The following is a 25,558-nucleotide window of genomic DNA, read 5'->3' as shown; positions in this document are numbered from 1 at the left end:
GCTGTCGTGGTTCTACGTTAACTTGCGGACGTGGCTCATACACAACCTCTTCAATTTTATGTTCTGCCCATTCTTATATCAAGAATTCTGTTTATTAGGAACCTTGGTCAATCTATAACTAGTCGCCTGTTGACACTTTGTGAACCACATTGTGATAAGTTTTCTGTTTTATTCCGCACAAGCACAAGCACAAGCAAATTATTTGATAAAACTTGAAATGCATTAAAGTGCATATCGAAGAATTTACAAAAGAAAACCGGAAAGGTTTATTTCAGTGTAGTTAGTAATCTAAAGAATATTTCTGAGTATTACTTTCAAAACTTTCTTTCTTCAACTTATAACGATGAATCATAAACTTTCATTTCAACTTCATTTTAATTTAATTACGATGTGTGAAGCTGTGATTAGTTTCATCAACAAATTATCAAATTGGTATTACGTCTTTCCGAAAATAATATTACATAGAATAAATATTATATCAGCTCCAGGATCCAGAGCAAAGTATTTTTTTTACATCTTAGCTTATTCGTGCCCTAACAAGATAATTATTGTGAATGTTTTATGGTTTCTTCATTACAACTCACGGCAAGATACAACATTATGAATACTTCATTATGAATTCAATAAACTCGGCTCACAATGTGAAAAGTTTTTCGAATTAGATTTACATAACATTTCGCGGTTGATGTAATTTGTTCAAGTGAAATGGAAGCAATTCTAAAAACTGAGCGTAACAAGGTAACTTTGTACGCTTGAATCGGCTCGCCCGAACGCTCGAATGTTCAACATTATTTAGCCGTTTATCAAATAATAACAAAAAGTTAACAGATGTATAACGTCTACAAAGTATTTTACAATAGAAAACGCATCCATTCAAACTAAACTGTGCACTACTGCGTACTTGGTATCATTTTTTCTCTCTCTTTTTCTTTCTTTCAAAAAGTTTCTGCAAACGTCTTCAACCGATGGTGCAGGGTTATGTATTCAATTTTTTTCTTTTGAAAAGTGAAGCACCTTCAACTCGCTTTATTTTGCCACCGAATTTGACTTGCTTTTTCTTCCAGCGAGCATGGCAGACCGTGGAAAGCTACGTGCGCAAGAAAATGCAAAAACTCGCCCTTGTCGTGAAAAACGACATGGAATAGTCCGCTTTTATCAGTTGGGGAAAACTTTAAACAATTTCGTTCGGACTGTATCGAAGAAACGAAGCTTCTGAGGAGGAACCTCTCCTCTACTGCCAGAACCCTTACAGGAATCCAAAGCAGATTTGCATGTTTCTATGCTTTCCACAGATATTTAGGTTAAACTGTGGATCGACAGGATATAGCGCTAGACAAAATATAGAGCAGTAGATAGCGATTGAGGGAGGGAGCTATTAAGTTAATACGAAAAGTTTTCACAATTTCCCAAATAAATGTGCGTCTGTAAACGATTGCCTGCTGATTGTGTGCATTTGTATGGATGGAAAGTAGAAGAGTTCCGATCCGTCCGGCATTCGAACTCGAGCCGGCGTTGAAGCAAGGCCTAGAGAATTGTTACCCAAAGGAATCAGAGCATTCTCAAAAGCATTATTGCAAATTGAAAAACTGATCGTACTGTAATGACGGCAAGGGTTTGGTATTCCAGATAGGCATCCGATGCAAAAAAGCGTAGCCCAAGTTTGGCAATATATGACTGTAATCGAATCAGTCCTTTAATGAAATCTTTGTAGTTATTGAACGAGTAGCGATTTTCCCCAAGGAGTAGTTATTCGATTAAATGATTTTGAAATAAATTGCACCATTCATCGTACCGTGATTATTATTAATCGAAACTGGAACAACAAAATTCTGACACAGCTGAAACTGGTTCCCGCGGCGAAAGAGAAAAAACGCTTCCCTACACGCTCATTATTTGTTACTCTAAAGTGAGTTAGATATGACCCATTTTTGAAAAAAGTGGAGGTACCCTAATTTGAGTACTTTTACGGTTACTCACTTCTGAGTAAGGGCGTCATACGTCAAAAACTGATTAGAATCTACTCTGTTTAGGCAAACCAGGAATTAACGAAAATAAGTACAAGTTACCCAGTTTGCCTAAATTTGATGATTTCCGGTTTTTGTAAATCTGACTCAATAAATAAAATAAATTCAGAACAATCAAAATCGTAGATTAATTTTTATCGAAACATTAGAAAAGTTTTAAATCATTCACGTGTCTTCATATAATGCGGCAACCAACCGGTTCACAGTTGCCCGTGAACTGTGGCTCATGTTTTTGTACAGTACGCACACCAGAAAATCCGTCATCATCCGTCACCAAACACTGCGAAGGATTTAAATTGTATCGATTGCATGTATTGGGCACTGTACATCGATACAAATGTTTCCGTTCATTATCACGAATAAAATCTCGACTAAAACGGCATCGCAGGACACACAACATGCGGTTGTTCATTTTGAAGAGATGTTTTTTATGTTTTCAAATCCTCTGCAATAATGATGTTGGGCTGAAATTGTTATTGAATATTGTTACATGTTGTTTGTAATGTAATTGATTAGGGAATTATTGATTTGATGAAAGATCAAATACTTACTGCTAGCAAAGGGACAAAAAGCGACACCAATTGTTCTTCAGAAACAGATAATATCGCTGTTGAAAACTTTTGACATATACATATACTCAGGGGTGAGTAAACATCATGGATAATAACTCAAAACTGAGTAAACATGGTAATTAAGAACATTTGGGTAACAGTTACTCAATTATCCAGTACCCGATAACTCACTTTTTGACATTTTACATGAGAATACCAAACTGAGTAGATCCTAATCAAACTAGAGGTAAAATAAAGCAGCGTGTAGACAAATTGTGAACAAGTCGCAGCAGATGTTGTTTCGTAGAACAAACAACGTACAATATTTTTTATCATCAGTTGTACGCTCTGCCGTGGAAAAACTCCGTTTACAATCGTGAAGCCATCCGAAAAAACAGCGCGCACTGTCACTTGACGCTGCGAAACGTGGGTGGAATAAATGAAGAGAAATTATGCTAAATATGTGAAAAACCACCCAGTGCAATAGACTTCCTGTCGTCAGTGCTTTATTGTAGAACATAAATTTTGATTCTTCCGGTGGTTGAAATCAGAATGTAACAATGAGAAATAATTGTTATTTATAGCAGGCAACGGGAACTCACTTGTGGCGATGTTTGCATTGTGCTACACATTGGTGACACTGTTATCTACATTTAGAATTTTAAAATTCATAACTTCTTTACAAGTTAGTCTCTGTTGTACATGTGAGGCTAACCGTTGGCAGCACCTTCTCGAATTTCAGGGAAACTTTTTGGGTTTGATGACATCGGTACCCTTAAAAACTTTTCGAAATCAGAACGACTTCTTTAAAAGAGCCGACTTTGGTTTATGAGTAGCAAAATTTAGACAGCTGAGCGTGCTCAACCAGAATGAGGGGAAGGGGAAAATCTGAAAAAAATTCAATTAAGTTTTGGATTTGAATGGCTTTGGGCACGTATATGACTCAGTATACTGAATATTTACCTCGAGTGGAAGACCTGTTTAAACTCTAAAATACTTTCCTGAAAGGGTATAGGTATTTTAGCATATATATTTTTGAGTGTTGTAACATTATATTCTCTGTCTCTGATTGTAAATAAAATAGTCTGAGAGCCAGTTGCAAGGAACTAATATTAGATGTATATATGTAAAATTTGGTATATAGTTTAAATCTTTTGGTAAATAAAACAATATTCCTCTGGGTGTATATTTTTTTACAAAGCATAATTAGTTGCCAACAACTCATTTTTCCATAAGTTTTTCATACACAAAAATGTTTCTGGGCTTCAATGCTAAAAAAACCCGTTTAAAAAAATTACTCTGGAGTCTAAAAATTGTTGCCACTCGTGAAAAATATCCAATTTGGCTCAAGAACCGTGGAATGGGGTGAAATTGATCAGTGGGATGAAATTGATCACCTGAAAATTTGTGATAAAAAATACTTATCAAAAGATATTGATCTTACAACACTAGGAAAAGTTTACGTGTCCTAAAAGACAACTTTTGTAAGATTCACATACTTGTCAAAGTTAACCCTTGCATACCCGGTGCAATTTTAAATATTTTCGGAAAATTCTTCTAACTCAGTCAAAACTCAGTCAAATTTGATCAAGCAAGTTTCCGAATAACAAAAAAAAGTATTGAATTTACTTTAAGTAGTCTTAATCAGGGGTTCATTTCGTTAAATTTGGAGAAGTGAGTAAAGTTTGTCAAAAGCTTTAAAAATATTAATTTCAACAATGATTATTCCATACCATTGAAGTAATGCTGATGAATTCGCAGAAAAGGCGTCGTACCCAAATTACGTAACGCAAAAAATCTAGATTTCAGACCCCCCCCCCCCTATGAAACGTAGGTAACGTTCGATATGACTCCCCCCCCTAAAATTACGTAACGCTGAACAGCCTGACCCCCCTCCGAAATTTTCAATTTTGAGCAAACATTACAGTTACGTAACTGTTCCTACAACCCCCCCGCCTCCCCCTACGTAACAATAAGTAACGCAGACTCAACCCCCCTCCCCCCTTCATGCGGTACGTAATTTGTGCACGACGCCAAACCACAAACCTGAAATATCGATATTTTCGTTTCCAAACTAGCTGTGATTGATATTTTTCAGTTCAGAAATCATCATTTATCATGAACTTATCCAAAAAAGCACATTTCCTACAGAATGTATGGATTTCAAGGTTGATCAATTTCACCCCGATTTATCTCATTTTTTTTTTCCTGTAGGAGCCTATGACCACTGCTACCATTAGTTAGATATATTGTGGTATACTCCGCGTTAATTTTTATGCACTGTCAGTTCGTTCCATCACTATGGGTATCAGTGATAGTCGCACCCAGACTTTGCATTTCACCCCAAGAAGGTATGACTTCTTTGATGAAGTTCCTTACCTTCATTTTTTCAGCAGACCATATCTCGTTAGGCGTGAGGATACCTTTTCCAAGAATACGCAGTCTTTGCTGAATTAATGCGCTGCATTGGCACAGTAAGTGTTCCGAGGTTTCTACTTCAGAATTACCGAAACGACATAAGTCATCTGTCAGTTTACCTATTTTTTTAAGGTGATACTTACTCGGACAGTGCCCAGTAAGTTTATCTCATAGTACCTTATAGAATTCTCGAATTTATTTCATGCAGTAGACGATAGAAATTTCACCAATAGCTATAATTGTTTTCTAGAGCACATACCAGTACTTGTTTTAAATATATACTATTTCCGGAAAAATGTACGTGAAGCTAGTTAATTGGAAAATATTATAAAAATTGATCAATTTCACCCCGTTCCATGGTACGTGTATAAAGTTTCACTCAGATCTAATACAGTCGAATCCCTCTATTATGACAATTTTTATAGCGACAAATCTCGCTATAGCGACATTCTCAATGGTCCCTTCTGCTTTATATTCATAAAAATTAATCGTTTTATTGGGACATTTCTCTGTAACGACAGTCCCTTGCGATGTCGCTATAAAGCGATTCGACTGTATGCTAGAAATTGGACGATACTATCATCTGTATGGAAGTCATCAACTGTAACTATATGTTGAAATTTCAAATGCATTTTTTTCTAAAACTTGTACGCTTTTTATAAGATTTTTGTTTGTTACTGAGCAAGATCGCGCCAAATGACCTATGGTCGAATATCAACCATTTTTGATTTGAATGAAACTTTGCACACATATTTGGCTTAGCAAACTGAGCATTTTTCACAGATGGAGAGATTTTTTACACCCATGAGTTACATTCTAAAAGGGCGTATGCCTTTTGGCAAAGGTTTTATTCGAAGCATTGTAGCCCAGAAACCGTTGGTTGTATAGAAAAACAGTCTGAGAATGAGTTGTAGGGAATTAAAAATGCATCATAAAAAAATATACACTGTACAGAAAAAAAATTTTTTTTGACCAAAACAAATTAAAAATAAACATTAAATTTCAATTTAAAATGAAATTGAGTTCTTTTTATTTTTTTTTAAGAAACTTGACGTCAATACGCAACTTTAAAAAAAAAAGTCCAGGATGGAGAAATGAAAAATAATTTTATTATAGTAGATTAATTTTTTTCTGAAAATTCTAATTTAAACATTTTTCAAAATATTTGTATTCTGATGATTCTTTGACTTTGATCATTCTTTAACAACAAAACGATTGGATAAATAACTCAAGCGCTAAAACTTAGCCTACCTACACGTTCCCCCTTGCCGAATGTTTTATAAAAAAATTTGTTTGTCGTGCAACACTACCTACTTGTTTACTAATAATAACTGTTTCTAAAGTACGTAACCAATAACTACTGGGTTACCTATAATATCTGTTTTCGTATATAAATACGATTGCACTACTCCAGATGTGTTAGTAACAGTTTGCATTTTGTGAAGATGAATAAAGTGAAAATGGAATACACCAAGCCCAAATGCTGTAAACGCTTTCCTGATCATCGGTGCTCATCAAGCTTACGCAAATTAAACGAAAACGCTATTGCAAAATTTGAAATATTGAACAGTCAAGCTCATTTTAATACTTCTTTATCAATTTGTGATTCGTGTTATTATTGGAATAAAAGTCAAGCCACTATTCATCCCTTCGTTGTTTACTATTCAGAATCTGGAAAACTTAAGAATATCAGCTTCATCATAATATCTGAAGTACTCCATCATGATACTGTTGCGGTTCAGGTGTTCATTGCCAAATTAATGAGTTTTTCGAAAACAACAATAGCGTTGAAAAAAGCGATATTATTGTCTGATGGAGCTGCCTCACAATACAAAAATAGAAAACACTTTGCAAGTCTTTGCAAGTTCAAAACAAAATATAACGTCGATGCAGAGTGGCATTTTTTTGCGACTTCTCATGGTAAAGGCCAATGCGATGCAATTGGTGGCATATTAAAACGAATGGCAGGAAATGCAAGTTCAGCTAAACAACATGAACATCCCATTACAAGCGCAAAAGAATAGTATGATTGGTCTAATCAGAAAAGTAATGAAAATTCATTAAAAATGACAATTAGTTGGGTATCATATGAAAAATATGAACAAGGAGTAACAGAATGGAGCAATATTTTCAAAAAATCAATAATAATAGCTGCCACACAAAAAAATCACTCTTTTGTTCCGATTTTGGAAAATAAGATACAAACGAAGCTGTTTTCAAAAGATGACGAATCATTTACTAATGATGTATTTAAAATATAAGATAAAACTAGTTCTGTAAAGTATCTATGTCATAAAAAATATGTTCCTAAGATAATAAAACTCGAAAATAAATATTTGATTCTTATATATATATATTTCACTAGAAACATTTTAACTCTTTTCTTGAGAACGGTTCGCCATGTTGTCAAAGAATAAATTGTATATTTTTGATCAAGCATTCCAATGAACATATGGTTTTTGCTGGAGAACAACGGACAAATTAAGAAAAACCTATGTTTTCCTAAATAATTATAATTTTTCGAGCTTAAATTAGAAAATAACTCGAAAACCAATGCCTTTAGAATGTTAACTACCAAGAGCTTTTTGATTTAAAATGACTCTTTGCATCTTTTAAAATCATCAGAATCCAAATATTTTGAAAAATGTTTAAATTAGAATTTTCATAACAAAATTAATCTAGCATGAAAAAATTATTTTTCATTTCTCGATCCTGGAATTTTTTTTTTAAAGTAGCCTATTAACGTCAAGTTTCTTTCAAAAAAAATTTATAAAAATTTAACTTTTTTTTTAAATTGAAATTTAATGTTTAGTTTATTTTCAATTTCTTTTGGTCAAAAAAAAATTTTTTTCTGTACAGTGTATATTTTTTATAATGCATTTTTAATTCCCTACAACTCATTTTCAGACAGTTTTTCTATACAACCAACGGTTTCTGGGCTACAATGCTTCGAATAAAACCTATGCCAAAAGGCATACGCCCTTTTAGAATGTAACTCATGGGTGTAAAAAATCTCTCCATCTGTGAAAAATGCTCAGTTTGCTAAGCCAAATACGTGTGCAAAGTTTCATTCAAATCAAAAATGGTCGATTAAATTTTCGAGTATTTGCAAGTCATTTGAAATGAATTAGCTCTACTTGAAAACTAAAGAATTACATATTTGTTATGAAAGAAAATGTTCACAATTCCCAACCACTAAAAAAATCATCCAATTTCCAATTTTTGGTCTGTTCTTCATGCCCCACACTCTGCTGCTGGCAATGCTGACAACACTGGAGCACAGTTTGACGTACGCAGTTGAGTTGAGACAAGAAGAAAACAAACGCTGTGATTTCGCAACGCGCTACTCTTTTGGGATGAGTTTTGCACTGCTTCAACCCATTTTTCGCAGATAATAGTCACGATCATGATGATTAGTAGGGTAGTGAGAAAAGAATACAGAGTTGAAGAGGTTATGTTACTCGTAAATACCGGAATTGGTGAATAATAACGTTGAGAAAAAACATATTTTCAATAACTCTGACGAATTAGTCGCGTGTTGTATTAGGTGCACAACAAAGTTCTCGATGTTTGTGCAAAACAATCGTCATTTAATTCGTCCCCCGGATGGTCTCGAGGTACGATGCTGGCCTTACATACCAGTCGTCGTAGGTTCGAGTCTCGGCTCGGGAGAGACTGTTAGTGTCAGTAGGATCGTAGCGCTAGCCTCCCAATTGTCTTGTACACTAAACAGTCGTCTGCGAAGTCTGTGTATTAAAACAGAAAGTCAAGTTCCGAATCGGAATGTAGCACCAAGGCTTTGCTTTTTTTATCGTCATTTACGTAAACAGTTTCTTTTTATGTATGGACCCCCCTATGACTGAATATTTTTCAAACAGGCTAGCGATAAAAGCGGTCCCGGGGCTGTTTCGGGCTGTCATGCAGAGTTGCCTAGATGACTGTTTCTTCTCGGAGAGGTGGAAGCGGCGGAGATTGGTCTTACTGCCGAAGGCTGGGAAACCGCCAGGTGACCCATCGGTATATAGGCCTATCTACCGGCTGGAGGGGGGGGGGGACTTGGGAGGATTATCCTCAACAGACTGGTGAGGTACACGGAGGGTGTAAACGGTCTGGCAAGTAACCAGTTCGGTTTTCGAAAGCGCAGGCATACGCTGGTTGCAATCCTCTCCGTCACCAAGATGGCGGAGATAGCACTTCAGTGCAAAAGAAGGAGCATACGCTATTGCGCAATCGTCACACTTGACTAGAAGAAGGCTTTCAATAGCACCAGTTGGAACTCCATAGCGCTCAGGAGCACCCATGTACCGGTGTCACTGTACCAGGTTTTGAAAAATTACTTACAGAGTCGATTACTTATTTACAACACGGAGAAGGGTCAGAGGTGAGTCCCAATCCCCGCAAAAGTTCCGCAAGGTTCTATCCTGGGCCCGGTGTTGTGGAATGTCATGTATGACGGTGTGTTGAAACTCAAGTTGCCTGTAGGAGTTGTGACCGTTTGTTTGCATACGACATAACGCTCGAGGAGGTCGAGTTGACGGCTGTGCACTGTATACTGCACACTGCGCTTCAGGAAACTAGAGCTAGCGCGTCATAAGACGGAGGTCACGGTTGTGAAATCGAAACAACAGGCGGTGGTCTGAGTCGGAGACTGCACCATCACCCCCAAAGCTTTCGGGGGTTACGATCGACGACAAGCTCACGTTTGGAAGCAACGTCAACTATGCCTGTAGCAAGGCCTCATCGGCTATTGCAGCACTATCTTGTAAGCGAAAACTTCTTGCCAGCGTGGTTTCGTTCATACTTAGGTATGGTGGGCCAGTTACCTTGGCAAACTGGAAAGTATCTAAAGGCTAATGTGCCTGAGAGTTGCTAGTGCGTACCGTACGGTGTCATACGATGCAATCTGTGTCTTGTTCGGCATGATACCTAACAGCATCACCATTGAGGAATGCTTAGAGAAACGTGACACAAGGGGTATACGAGGAACCAGAAGGTCATTCTTGATGTCCCGAAGGCAGCGAAAATGGTGAAATTCAACGAAGTATACCGACTTATTCGAAGGTATCCGGTTGGGTCGGGAGGCATTACTTCAGGCAATATCTGCAAAGGTTCGGACATGCTGGGTCCCCCATGTATTCCGAGTGCGTGGATGTGGAAGAGACTGCTGAGCACGTCTTCTTCGTATGCCCACGTTTTGCACTTACGAGGAGCGACATGATGGTATTGAGATAGTCCGGAGAATATGCGACGACACGGACATCTGGTGCGCGGTTACAGCAGCCACCTCTCAGATTGTCCTGGAGCCGCAACGTGTGTAGCGGTTCAACCACCAACACACCAGTGATAGTTAATTGGCAATCTCCAGGTAGTTATCTAGGATGTTATAAGGCGTCGTACACAAATTACTTAACGCATGAAGGGGGGGGAGGAGGGTTGAGTCTGCGTTACTTATTGTTACATAGGGGAGAGGGGGGGTAGTTGAGACCGTTACGTAACTGTGGTGTTTGCTCAAAATTGCGAATTTGGAAGGGGGGGGCAGGATGTCCAGCGTTACGTAATTTTAGGGGGGGGGTCATATCGAACGTTACTTATCGTTACATAGGGGGGAGGGGGTCTGAAATTTAGCGTTACGTAATTTGTGTACGACGCCTAAGAGTAAAAAGCCACTTCCCGACGTAATACTTAACCGGGGAACCGGGAAGATAAGGGCTGGAGACTTTAGCAGTTTTAGTGGGTCCAAAACAGGCCGAGTAGATGTCTGGGGGACTGTAACTACCTGCTATGGCTGCATAAAATTTCCGAAGGTTTAGATAAGAGTTTTTTAGTCTAAAGAGAAATTTTCATGTCGAGGAGCCTGAAAATGAACCGATGCTTAAGTCCTTTGATATCGAATGTCCCAGTTCTACTAAGATTCAAACCCATGACCACCGCTTGTCAATGCGGACTATGTAACCCAGCGGTTATGAAGCTCCCCTACGTAAAGTGTTACTCTCCTTATTTCATTTGAAGTAAACGGCGGCTAAAGGGAACCAAGATATATTTGTTATTACGGAAATGAGAAACAGGGTCCCGTGATTAATTATGTTTTATTAACACATTATGGACCAGGTTTACGTTTATCGGACAGAACTTTAGATTTTTTTACGAATAACTTAGAAATTCCGTTTCCTGTATATAGTAACTGGGAATGTTGAGTACAAAAAATACACTTGGTAGCCCTCCCCCGACGTCCCGTTGGGAGGGGAGCGTTTCGGGCAAATGTGTTAAAAAATACGTTATTATACGTAAGCACTGGAGAATAAACTAATAAACGTCACATCTGCGAATGGTTGAAATTGATATTTGTCATTTTGTTCGTAGCGGAGTTCAATGTAAACCTTTTCTATTCTTAACAGTTTTATTTTTATGACTGTGCAAACAAAATAATCATTTTTGATCACAAATTTATTCTAAATTAAATCTTAATTTATTCACAATTGAAAAATTGGTTCGTAGTGATTTCAATTACGTGTATATATATATATATATATATATATATATATATATATATATATATATATATATATATATATATATATATATATATATATATATATATATATATATATATATATATATATATATATATATATATATATATATATCAATAAACAAGACATAAATCGACGAAGAGTTTTAAGAGACGCTCACACCCAGTCTAATCCTCTACAAAGTCGTTACAATCTCGTCGAGGCCATTCCTGCTGTGAGCAGCAAGAGAAGCACAACTGTCAACTTCAATGCGATTTATAAGGGTGCTCCTACCCAGGGAAACTCATAATATATTGTCTATGTTTTTTATTTCAACAGGTTTATATCTAATCACCGCACGCGAATTTCAAGCATTTTTAGGCTACTCGTTTTAAATACTGCATCAATAATTACAAAATTTTCTCTCGTGACGATCATACTTAAATTTTTTTAAAGTATTCCAATATTTGTTCAAATCATGAATTAACAAATATTTCTAATTAAAATGTTCAAACAATATTTTCATCATGAAAGCATATGTGCATGAAATTTACAGCCAATTTCATAGACTTTGGACATGAACAATTTTAAGAAAACCAAACTCACACAGTTTGAAAGGCGAACGGGCAGACAAAAACGTTTCAATTTTTTTGAAGTAGAATACTTCTCTCAGGAAGTTCGGCTACATAGGGATGTGAAATGAAAATCTAGAACCGAAAAAAGTGAAAAATATGTCCAATTTCAAATGCTAATAAATCGGTTAGTTTTCGATGGATTTCCTTCGTTTTTGCAGCAATAGATTGGAAAATCTTCTAAGATTCTTCCTAAAAGAAGATAATTGTAATTTTATTATTCACACTATTGTACTATTGAAAATAGTCAAGCCTTGTCAAAACGAAAAATTAGACCTCTGATTGGTCGTTATATGATTGCTTTCCCAAGCACGGTCGACAGAGTTATGGACCTAGTAAATTGGGAATGCATTATTTGGCCTATATAAGAGCCTTCATCAGATATTAAACAGACATCAGATATCAGAGATCAACTGAAATTTGAAGAACACAAATGAAGAGTTAATATTTAATTTAATATTTTTGAATATTTTTTTTGAATTGAAGAGTTAATATTTTCTCGTTTTGCGCTATAATCCAAAGTTGATTATCGTCATCTACATGCATGCTCTGGCTATTATTACGTGTTTGCGTCGCTAAGTGTTTGGCTATGGTTATGCAGAACGCAAATGACGGCGCGATGCGATTCGGCAAGACGAAATGTGTTGAAATGTATAGCTCTACTTCGCCTTAAAAAGAGCTGTACATTTCACCACGGTAAGGCGAATCGCATCGCATGTGCATATTACAATTCGGCAGCACTTCAACTTCTCATTTGCGCAAAATTTTAAAAATATTCAATAAAATAGATTCAAAATATCAAACAAAGTGAAATTACAATACTGCCAATGAACGGTCAACGTTTATTTACTAGAAAAAATGACCGACACGCAAGCAACCGGGTTATCTTTCTTGTAAATGTATTCTTCTTCAACCTTGCGGTCGTGGCTTTGCATACAACCTTCCTGTGATTTTTAAGTTGTTTCTTTAATGCCAACACATCGTTGATTTGAAAAAATAATTTGTTCCTATTTATATTACTGAGCTCGCCAAATTCGTCTCTTAGTAGAGCGCCCCAACAATAGAAGTAATCCCTACTTTCACGAATCCCCGTCAAAGACTTATCATGTCTACTTACTACCATTATATACCGCTTTCAGATCAATTTCAGCGATGTCAATCAGTCAGCGTAGAGATTTCTTTTCACCTCCACCTCCAGCAAAGTTAATCAAACCTGAAATAAGATAACTCTATTGTATAAAAACATCACCATTTATTCTGACGATGGTTGAACTCTGACCTATCGAAATCAGCTCATCGTTCATTCAACCTCTTTGTTCTGCAAACTCATCCCGCGTGACGAGTTAAAAACAGGCTAGGCTGCCTTTAAGTCTGCCAGTTTCAGAGCATCACCAGTGGCAACTAATGACTTTTCCGTACCAAAGCGCTACAATATCGCTGTCCTTACACTCTATATGGCGGGGATAATTATGCGACACAATGCAGAGATTTGGCAGAATGACTTCATTATTATGATAAATTGTCGCGCACAACAGCCCGAGCATTGCAGCGACAACGAATGCCAGAGAGCTATTTATAAACCCAATGATGGCGACGACGCTCGCACTCACAATTGGGGTGTAATTCTTTGGCCCATATTGGTACCCGAAATGTGTGTATTTAATACCTCCTTGCATATTTATATACGAATTTATGAATGGTCGTGAACAACGGCTAAAACGACTTAATTAAATGTCACCCCAAATAACAAGCCACCATGCAGTCAAACTTGATGTTCATCTTAAACGGAGCCTACCAACCGACGTCGGGTCCCCGTCCTCATCAGCGATACCAGCAGGAGCTTACTGTTTCTACTCGCGTAATCAGTGAAAATCTTTTCCTGCCACTTTTACAGCCGTGAAGTATCCCACGCGCCACGAGGCCACGGGAAGGGCAAATGGTGTAAGAGCTGACGACAGGCACTCGCGAACAGCAGCAGCAGCAGTCTCTCGATGAGGGCTCTGCTGCTACAATGGTTTATTAATTGTTCTGCGGGAAGGCATATCCCCCGCTATTTGCCTGAACGGTTAATGCGGTAAAGTGAATGGTACTTGTGGTACGTTACGTGCGAGAAACCCGTAGATGGAAATTACCGTGAGTTCATTGTGAATACTGGATAAATAACCAGTTTCGTTCACTTCGCTGTGAGTGACTTTTCAACAAACAGTTTGATTTTTTTTTTTTCAAAAGTTGTGTTTGTTAAGAGCTATATATAGCTTCTATTAGGGATCGAAAAATAATGTTTTCTCTGAGTTATAATGTTTATACTTCAAGAGGCTTAAAAAAAATCGCGATTAAGCAAACATGTGAAGAGTTGTTCGATGAAATAAAATCTGAGCGCAATATATCGATTCTATGTTAGCCAGAATACTGAACCCCCTTCTGTATTCATGCCAGCGCATAATGCTGCCTATAAAGCATTAAAAAAACAATGCTCTACCCTAGAAGTTGATTTATTTTATTGCAGTGTTTACGAAGATATTATTCAGGAAAGTAGAACCCATTCTATAGCCGAAGTGGTTTTGTGAAGAAGCTTCTTTAAAGGTTAAACACACAATTTAATTCTCTAAAAAGTACATATACAAAATTGACATATTAGGCAAAAATATAAAAATTGATCATTAGATTAAATATATGCCAAAAGCATTATCTAGTTGTTAGTTTGAGTTGCTGCTGTCGCTCTACACAAAATCTATCGTGAAAAACGATAAATCTAAATGACTATTTGAAAATTGTTTATAAAAAACATTGAAGGTTTATGAAATAGAAGGTAGCGAAATAGAAGGATGTTCAGAAAATTGATGGGTTATTGAAATGCTAATTGATCAAGGAATACATTCACAAACAGATTTACAATTCAATTCACTATTTGATCAGGAAATTGATGCATTAACTTATCAGGAATGTGAGTAGCGAACTGATTTAGAAATATGTATACAAAGAAATCGACCAAAAAATTTTTTCTGAAAAGTAATTTTTGATTTATATATCTTTGAAACATACAGATGAAACAAACAGATAAAGGATGAGATGCAAAAAAGGAGCTGCTTATGTCTCATTAAATTTTTTATCAAGACAGGTGACTTGTACAATGAAATTTATATTGGAGAAAAAAGTAAACGAATTAAAATCGAATATCATTGAAAAAAACTCAATCTAAGAGGAAAAACTTTGGTATTTAGCAGAAGAGGTATTTGGAGTATTACGAAATATTTACTAAAATTTCTTCATAAATAATAGAATAAGGTCAAACGGCCATCAAAACCAAACAGACCGTTTTATTGCTACAACCTATCCGTACACTACTATATCGCCATTGCGGCAATGTGGATTTTGAAAGTATTGAGTGTGGTTAAGTTGCAACAAACCTTAGCATTTTTGAGGTCACGACAATTAATTTTCATGGTTGCGAATTTCACGTATGTCTCAATTCAAACCGGTTGCATTCCTGTGGGCCTGCTGGTTGCATTTTAATTCACAAAACATCGGCGTGCGGTGAACTCCTGCCCAGTAGCATATGTGTGGCTGTAGCAAGTCAATACACAGCAACCAGAAAGGTGGTTTGTTTGCAAGTAGAATGGTTTTTTTTAAATATACTGATTTGCTTTATCCTATTATTTAAATACCACAAAAATACAAATTGTGTGAGTATCTATTTTTTGAATCAATTATTTGCTTATTAAACTGAGAATATGATTAAGACTCAGAAAACATTTCTCGTGTTCATATAATTGCTAATTGTTCATCGATTATCGATCATCGTTTATCGGTTTTCGGTTCGTGTTTTTTGTTTACCTTTTTTCGATGTTTGATTCTTGTTTTTACAATTTCGTTTTTAGTTTACCGTGTTTTGGTGTACGTTTTTTGTTGTTCGTTTCTCGTTTTTCGTTATTCGTATTTCTTTAGACGTTTTTAGTTTTCCAATTTTCGTTTATCGGTTTTCGTTTTCCATTTGTCGTTTTACATGTTTGGCTTTCTGTTTTTAGTTTTTCGTGTTTCGTTTTTTTTTCGTTTCTTCGTTTTTCGTTGTTGTTTGTATTTGCTTTTTTTCCTGTTTTTCGTTTCTTGTTTTTTGGTTTTCGTTCCGTTTTCCGTTTTTCTCTTTTAATTTTCCGTGTTTCGTTTTTATTTATCATTTCGTTTTTGTTATAATTTTGTTTTTTGTTTCTCGTTTTTTGATTATTCGCATTTCGCTTGTTTTTTGTTTTTCGTCCCGTTTTTCTGTTTCGCTTTTTGTTTTTAGTTTTTCGTGTTTCGTAATTCGTTTTTTAGTTTTTTCGATTCCTCACATTGTCGGTTTTACGTTTTTTTCTTTTTATGTTTCTTGTTTTTCGTTTCTTGCATTTTATTTTTCGATTTCCGTTTTATTGGTTTTCGGTTATTTTGATTGTTCGTTTTTCATTTTCTGCTTTTTGTTTTTCGGTTTTTCGTTTTTTCGTTATTTCGTTTTTTCAATTTTTGTTTTTCGTTTTTCTTTTTTCGTTTTTCGTTTCCCGTTTTTCGTTTTTTGTTTATCGTTTATCTATTATCGTTTATCTATTATCGTTTATCGTTTATCGTTTGTCGTTGAACGTTTGTCGTTAATTCTCTATTCTCTATTCTTTATTCTTTATTCTATATTCTTTATTCTTTATTCTTTATTCTTTATTCTTTATTCTTTATTCTTTATTCTTTATTCTTTATTCTTTATTCTTTATTGTTTATTCTCTATTCTTTATTCTTTATTCTTTATTCTTTATTGTTTATTCTTTATTCTTTATTCTTTATTCTTTATTCTTTATTCTTTATTCTTTATTCTTTATTCTTTATTCTTTATTCTTTATTCTTTATTATTTATTCTTTATTCTTTATTCTTTATTCTTTATTCTTTATTCTTTATTCTTTATTCTTTATTCTTTATTCTTTATTCTTTATTCTTTATTCTTTATTCTTTATTCTTTATTCTTTATTCTTTATTCTTTATTCTTTATTCTTTATTCTTTATTCTATATTCTTTATTTTTTATTCTTTATTCTTTATTCTTTATTCTTTATTCTTTATTCTTTATTCCTTATTCTTTATTCTTTATTCTTTATTCTTTATTCTTTATTCTTTATTCTTTATTCTTTATTCTTTATTCTTTATTCTTTATTCTTTATTCTTTATTCTTTATTCTTTATTCTTTATTCTTTATTCTTTATTCTTTATTCTTTATTCTTTATTCTTTATTCTTTATTCTTTATTCTTTATTCTTTATTCTTTATTCTTTATTCTTTATTCTTTATTCTCTATTCTTTATTCTTTATTCTTTATTCTTTATTCTTTATTCTTTATTCTTTATTCTTTATTCTTTATTCTTTATTCTTTATTCTTTATTCTTTATTCTTTATTCTTTATTCTTTATTCTTTATTCTTTATTCTTTATTCTTTATTCTTTATTCTTTATTCTTTATTCTTTATTCTTTATTCTTTATTCTTTATTCTTTATTCTTTATTCTTTATTCTTTATTCTTTATTCTTTATTCTTTATTCTTTATTCTTTATTCTTTATTCTTTATTCTTTATTCTTTATTCTTTATTCTTTATTCTTTATTCTTTATTCTTTATTCTTTATTCTTTATTCTTTATTCTTTATTCTTTATTCTTTATTCTTTATTCTTTATTCTTTATTCTTTATTCTTTATTCTTTATTCTTTATTCTTTATTCTTTATTCTTTATTCTTTATTCTTTATTCTTTATTCTTTATTCTTTATTCTTTATTCTTTATTCTTTATTCTTTATTCTTTATTCTTTATTCTTTATTCTTTATTCTTTATTCTTTATTCTTTATTCTTTATTCTTTATTCTTTATTCTTTATTCTTTATTCTTTATTCTTTATTCTTTATTCTTTATTCTTTATTCTTTATTCTTTATTCTTTATTCTTTATTCTTTATTCTTTATTCTTTATTCTTTATTCTTTATTCTTTATTCTTTATTCTTTATTCTTTATTCTTTATTCTTAATTCTTTATTCTTTATTCTTTATTCTTTATTCTTTATTCTTTATTCTTTATTCTTTATTCTTTATTCTTTATTCTTTATTCTTTATTCTTTATTCTTTATTCTTTATTCTTTATTCTTTATTCTTTATTCTTTATTCTTTATTCTTTATTCTTTATTATTTATTCTTTATTCTTTATTCTTTATTCTTTATTCTTTATTCTTTATTCTTTATTCTTTATTCTTTATTCTTTATTCTTTATTCTTTATTCTTTATTCTTTATTCTTTATTCTTTATTCTTTATTCTTTATTCTTTATTCTTTATTCTTTATTCTTTATTCTTTATTCTTTATTCTTTATTCTTTATTCTTTATTCTTTATTCTTTATTCTTTATTCTTTATTCTTTATTCTTTATTCTTTATTCTTTATTCTTTATTCTTTATTCTTTATTCTTTATTCTTTATTCTTTATTCTTTATTCCTTATTCTTTATTCTTTATTCTTTATTCTTTATTCTTTATCCTTTATTCTTTATTCTTTATTCTTTATTCTTTATTCTTTATACTTTATTCTTTACTCTTCACTCTTCATTCTTATTCATAATTTTTTATTTTTTATTCGTTATACTTCATTATTTATTCTTTCCTCTTTATTCTTTGTTTTCTAATTGTTTTACCGATCGGTTAAGCTTTCGTTTAGTGATTTTCTCTTGGCTAGAGTGAATCCTGACCTTTACGCTGATTTGCTTAGCATTTTGTTTCATAAATCGTTAAAGTTTTCCCTTTAGAATAGTGATAGAATAACAAATGCCGATGATGTTAGTTGAGATTCATTATGTTTTATTCTCGTTATTTCGTGCCTTCAAGGAGAAACAACATCAGATCTTTCAATTCTAAAAAGCATTTTCCTTCCTCTCTTTGCGGTATTTTTTTTTTCGCTTCGGCCCACCCTTAGAAGACAAACTTTAATGCACACTTTACTAGAAAGCCAGAAAGCAATCTGAAGTACCGCTAAGAAGTCTTGAACAAGAATGATTTCTTGATTTCTCAGTCTACAGTACAGTCTACAGGTTGTTTTGTAAAGATTGCGCTGTTGAAAAATTGCTATTCCAACGCCTTGGCTAGACAAGCAAACACTCAACCAGAAGCGCTGCCGCAAATGTGTCTGTCCTGTACAATATTTATAGACGCACTTGTGCGCGAATAGCTGTAAAAAAGTATAAATCCTCTTCGACCCACTCGTCGACATTGAATTAAATTCCTGCGAGGATAACCTCGAAACATAAACGGTGAAACGCTGACATTTTTATTCGTCGTATCGTGCAGAAAAGCCAACAAGGAGGAAAAATTATCGTACTTGAATTTTCGATTACGATTTTAAACCGTAGGACGAAGGATCCAATTTTGACTTAATTTACTGGTGATAAATAAACTAGGAGGTCCTTCACTTCTTTAATGAGAATCTCATGAAATAAGAAATCTTTGCGAGTATTGTTCGATTCAGTGCTCTTATTTCGATATTGCTTTCTGTTTAGAACTCTTATTATCAACCTCCTAGTAATAGTCTAATAAAATGTAGCCTTGAGCAGACTCTCATACCCCAAGCTTCGATGACAAAACAGTGTAGACGTAGCAAAATCTTGCCGGAGATAAAATATAATAAAAAATACACCCGGTAACAAGATTTGTCCTGTAAAAACGGTAAACACGCGTTAGCTTTGCACCCGGATGCCTGTAGCACAGCGCCGTCGAAGTGAAAGTAGCACACAACCATTGCGTCATTCGTTCGTTCGTGTCATCGTCGCAAGGCTGCCTGACGCTACATGGTTTCATTAATCAACATTTGTGATGATGAAGAACAACAGCAGCTGACAGCTACCACACCGGGTGTGTATTTCTTTCGGTTTCGTTTAGCATAGCTAATAGGCGCAGGTTTGCTGTCAGTTGTGTTGCGAGGAATGGGTGACAGATAGTGGTTTTTGAGGTACTCGTGGTGTAATAACGACAGAATGAGTGTAATTACACTTGTGGTTTGACTTGCTGGAAAACAGACAATGGTGGTGAAATTGATGTGGGTTGAAGTTCTTGTTCCTACTAGCGTAGGGTTAGATAGAGTGTTGATATGTAATCATAAGAAAAAAGAGAAGTTTGATGTTGGTGTTAGGCGAAGTATCGTATCACCCATTTGCAGTGTATTAAAACGTTGTCGTTTTATAACAATAGCTGCCATGATGGCAGCCAAACATGCAACACCCACTTGCTAGAAGCAACTACCCACCCATTAACTGATTTGTAACAACGTTTAATACCCGTTACCGGTACGAACGATCTCTGACAGAGTACAGCAGTTTATTTGACGCGACATCAAAGATCTTTTTTGCATTATGGACTAGACCTGTTACCGCGTCCCGCTCTTTGATCTATTGTGATATGGTCCAGGTGCTTCCTGTAGCCTACACCTAAATTCGGTTTCTATATCGTTTTTTAGCAGCTACCAGTTAGTCATCTATTCGAGAAACTTACCGCAACCAACTCAATTGAATGAAAATCCTTTGTTAAAGTTTTTTTGCGGACTAGAGAAATGTTAATTGAAAAGCTTTTCCTAGTTTGAAGGTTCTTAATAATGGCTGGTACAAAATATAAAAGCATCAATTAAAATCGCATAGCTTAGTAGGTACCTGTACAGTGTGACACGCTTTTCAAAGTATCTTTCTTACAATTCATATTTAGTCACAAAGTAACGTGTGGCAAAAGCTCTTTTTTTTCGAAACGTGAGTGTTGTATAGGTAACCAACAAATCACCGTCACGGTTACAGTGATGGTGAGAATAACCATTTACCGGAAGCACTTTCTCATATTTTGTGCGGATAATATAACTTTGTTCGCTACTGGGAAGCATAACATGTATGCACTTCGGGGATTTCACTGGAAGCTTTAGTTGTAAAACAGCGTCGGGTCAGGGCTGAGTCCTTATCAATACACACCGCTGTAACTTTTATTAACTTTTATCACCATACTGAATTGACACAGTGGGTCAGGAAAAAAAAATGAACAGGAATCAAATGCTATTCGGAGAATTTACCAAATAAAATAAAAATAATAATTGCTATGGATTCAACAATTTTACGAAATGTGTGGTATTTTCTATACATTACATTGAAACATTGTAACAAACAGCCACTGTCCCGATCAGAAAAGGATAACTAAAAAAATTACAAAATTTTGTTGAAGCAATACACCATTGGTCAGTGCATTTAGCAAATCAAAGTTTTCGGAGCTTGACGTATTATTCTTTAGACACAGATTTTGCAGCCAGCTGTTCGTGCAGAGGACAACATACTGTATATTTTAATGCTTATAAGCTCCACCTTTTCCGAAGAAGATCAGAGCATAACACTAATATTAATACTTCTGTCACAGACAAACAGACGTGCCTCTTCTAACAAAAATCCTGAAAAATATTCAACCTTATTCGAAACGTTACACCATGCGCCACCATGTGAGCAAAATACAGCTAAATTTCAAAATAACCGTTATTTTCCTGGTCGATGAAATCGTTGTCAAGTGGCACGTCTGTTTGTCTGCGCTTCTGTATGTAGAATGAGTATTTTCTTTCAAAATAATTTGCATTTGTTTATCAGCTAGAAAAATAATAAAAATAAAATTTCATCATAAAAATATAATGAAAAATAGGTATGTGTATAAGCTTAAATATAATACGGCAAACCAATATAGAAGCCAATCGTTGAATGTGATAATATTGATTATATAGACGGAATAATAATTAAAGTTGACAGATAGAGTACTCCGGAAATTGGTATTTTTCGTAGTTCTTTGCGTATAAAAAGACGATTTTTGAAAGAATCTTCCGGTGCAAATTTGTATATCTGTTATAAGCAGAACCTGTAAAATACTGACAAATCTGTATAAGTGGCATCCTTGATCATAAGTTGAGATTGAATCCATCTCACCCTAAAGGTTTAAACACAATTGATACGTTGCGGCTGCGTTTGTGGCAATTTGACAGTTAGCCCATACATTTTCTGTCAAATTAACGTCAACGCAATCGCATCCATTGTGCTTGGGCTTTAACCATATGCGAATCTTCACTCCGAAGCAGGGTTGCCAATAAATTTTTTGAATAAACTGAAAGAATACTGCAATCATTTCTTATGGTACAATACTTCAAATTTTGAGATTATTACCTGTGTCGTGTATATTGACGATAAAAATGTTTTTAGAGCTTTAACGGTTTGTAGCACAAGTTTTGCCTTAGTGCTTTAACTGAAAAAAGGAAAGAGTATAGCTTTTTAACCGTTCTTTCGTGTGCTCTTAGCCAGGTCAGAAGTGCGTAGTCTTCAAGTTAATTCTCGATCGATTTTTAGACCGCTATGAAGGTAATGAAGATCTGATATAAAGGTATATATTTTTTCAAATCTATATCATGTTTTGATTTCGCTTATTTTTGCCTTTTCCAGCTGCACACATTGTCTGTCTCGTCATGGCCCACAAATCTCCTGGTTTAAGGTTATAGATGAACAGTATCTGCGAGCGAATTTTGTAGGCGGCATTGACAAGTGCTGCGGCACTGCAGTTTTTCGCCTTTTTGTGGATGAAGCGGATGACTCCCTCCATCCGCTCGTCTGATAGCTTTTCCATCTCTGAAATCCTGGAAATGACCTATTGCGTTAACCGGGAAGACATACGTGAAGAACTAACTTGGCAAACAGTCTTTCTTGTTCTTCAGCTTTCCGATCGGATATGAACAAACCTCTAGAGTTATGTAATCTGCAAACCCCACAATCACCCGCTCCGGAGATATCTAAAGTTTCAACACATAGTCAAACTATACAGTCCCAGCTGGCACTTTTGAATGCCCTTCTCATGTCTCATGTCATGTTTCCCTGCTTTCAGCAATAATACTAGTCTCTGTCGCTTCAACTTGTTCGGGAAAAGGCGGTCATCTAAGCATTGCTGCATGACCACACTAAACAACCCGGAAGCAACCTTTATTTGCGATCTCAATGAGTTCATCATCCGTACTCCTTACCACTTCTCTTTCTCTGCGCAGCTGCTGTCATTAACTGTTGAGCCACCAGCCGAAGGCCAGGATTTCGGCAAGTAGCGTGAAAAAAGTCCCTCAATGCGTCACTCCAACACTCCACTTAAGTGACAGTACAGAGCTTTTTCGATTTTATCACGGTTTAAATTAAATAAAATTCAACCGTGAATTTGGCGAAACCGTGAATTTAGCGCAATGATAAAAATTGAATTTTTTGTGCTGGATTCAATCGAAATTTATGATATTTTGAGTAAAATGATGCACTATCATAATTGAATGGAAAATAAGTTCAAGATACAAATGAATAAACAAGAAAAGGTTAGTTTATGATATTTTTCTCCATTGAATTTTCGCGGACTTAACATGCAATATCAATATGATTTGTATCGCTCATTTTTTAACATAGCTAGCAGAGTCTAATGCTTGTTTATGTGAAATTGTGGAACCGTTAGATTTTATAGTTTTTAAATCCACGCTCTATGAGGACCAAACTGTAGGGCTATTTGAGTTGTTAACAGATCTTATTTCTTAACTGCTCGAGTAATACATAATTTCTGCTTTAAAGTCAATAAAATTAAAATTATGACACAAATTATTTGCAACAGATATGACACTTGGTTGCCTCAGAAAATTGATCAAAAAAATTGAGTTCATAAAACTACACGGTGACAAAAAAGTCCGGTCACTCTTTTTTGGAGTCGCCTGTAGCCTACACGTTGCATCTCTCTGGTGCCATCTATATGTCAAATAACAGGGTTAACTTTGCTGCCCAAAGTGGCAGAGTTTCGTTTCTGTGCAGTTTGTTTACATTGTGTTGTGAGCCATGGCAGAGTTAAGAGCAGCTCTTATCGCTGAATATGTGAAAGGGTACAAACCCAGACACATGTTCAAACACCTAAAACCACTCGGAATCAACCGGAAATTCGTGTACCGGACCATAAATCGGTACCTAGAGACCGGAGGCACCGAAGACAAGGCACGATCTGGACGACCAAGGTCTGTGAGAACTCCAAGGCTGAAAAAGATTATACGAGACCGGATTCGCCGGAATCCCGCCCAATCTGCACGGAAGCCGGCCAGGAACCTTAAAATGAACCGAGAATCAATCCGCCTGCTTCTGCGCAAGGATTTAAAACTTACACTGTACAAAAAACAGGTGGTCATTCGTTGTTTTGCTTTCGTCTCGATTAGACGCAAATTGTCAGCTCTGCTTAATTCGCAAAATAACAATACACGAGTTATCGTACGGGTGTTTTTTTTGTCGGTTAGTTCTTGTGCAGTGCGATAACAATAGGCTGCAGTATATCGGCAGAAACATCTTATGCACACTGGTAGGGGCAGGCTACCCCGCCAGTGATTCGATACGCAGCTGATATATCAGCAAGAATAATTCCCCCGCACCGCTGTTACCCCACTAGCAGCACGGACCACCATACGATCGAGCGAGTGGAAATCAACAACAAGTGGCATCTACAAGACCACGGCCACTGTGTTACAACAAGAAGCTGGATCGTCATTGTTTGTTCTGCGGAGACACACTTCCAGATTGATCCTACTAGCAGCCGAGAGGTCGTGACTTAGACGTTCGGTGAAGTATTCACTTTAGAATTATTATCATCATTAATATTGTTACTATCAATATTATTATTATTATTATTGTTGTTATTATTATTATTATTAATATTATTATTATTATTATTATTATTATTATTATTATTATTATTATTATTATTATTATTATTATTATTATTATTTTTATTATTATTATTATTATTATTATTATTATTATTATTATTATTATTATTATTATTATTATTATTATTATTATTATTATTATTATTATTATTATTATTATTAGTATTAGTATTATTACTATTGTTATTATTATTAGTATTACTGTCTTTTTTTTATTTGATCCATTGTAGTTTGAAATATTGTTTTTAAAATTTAATACCAACTATTTGATCCCCCCCACACATTCGAATATTTATCGTTTGTGTGTGGTAGAGCGTAACGCTCCCGCAAAATGGACGACATGCAGGTGCAACTTTTCCTGGATGTGGAAACAAATGGGGAAGAAATTGAAATTTCCCCCAGCAGTTCTCCCTTACCTTCCCCTGTACCATCTCCGCTACCTAGCTCTGTACCAAGGGTACCGGAAATACGGGTAAAAGCTTACCCAGATGCCGCTAGCGGTCCCTACGTTGTTTACTTCCGGCCCATAAAAAAACCTTTGAATATAATTCAAATAGGCAAAGACCTGGCAAAACAGTTTCCGGCCGTAACCGAGATTACGAAGGTGAGGCCGAACAAACTGCGAGTTGTCGTGAGTAGCTTGAAGCAAGCAAACGAAATTGCTATCT

At 34.9% G+C, this 25,558-nt stretch overlaps 1 protein-coding gene across 4 annotated transcripts in view; it reads right to left on the bottom strand.

The window, feature by feature from the left end:
• LOC129732484 (uncharacterized) overlaps positions 1-25,558 on the bottom strand; it is a 227,407-nt gene that overhangs the window by 112,327 nt on the left and 89,522 nt on the right. Inside the window, exon 3 of one of the 4 annotated variants that reach the window (XM_055693392.1) lies at positions 13,252-13,347. The exons of the other annotated variants lie outside the window; for them this stretch is intronic. The gene's annotated coding sequence lies outside the window, so the exon portion shown is untranslated. The remainder of the gene's footprint in view (positions 1-13,251; positions 13,348-25,558) is intronic. 4 annotated transcript variants of the gene reach the window in all.

The sequence above is a fragment of the Wyeomyia smithii genome, chromosome 3 (genome assembly GCF_029784165.1).
Source record: "Wyeomyia smithii strain HCP4-BCI-WySm-NY-G18 chromosome 3, ASM2978416v1, whole genome shotgun sequence".
NCBI classification, from domain to species: Eukaryota; Metazoa; Arthropoda; class Insecta; order Diptera; family Culicidae; genus Wyeomyia; species Wyeomyia smithii.
Note: the sequence above shows the minus strand (reverse complement) of the source record. Positions and strands in the feature narration are given on the sequence as shown.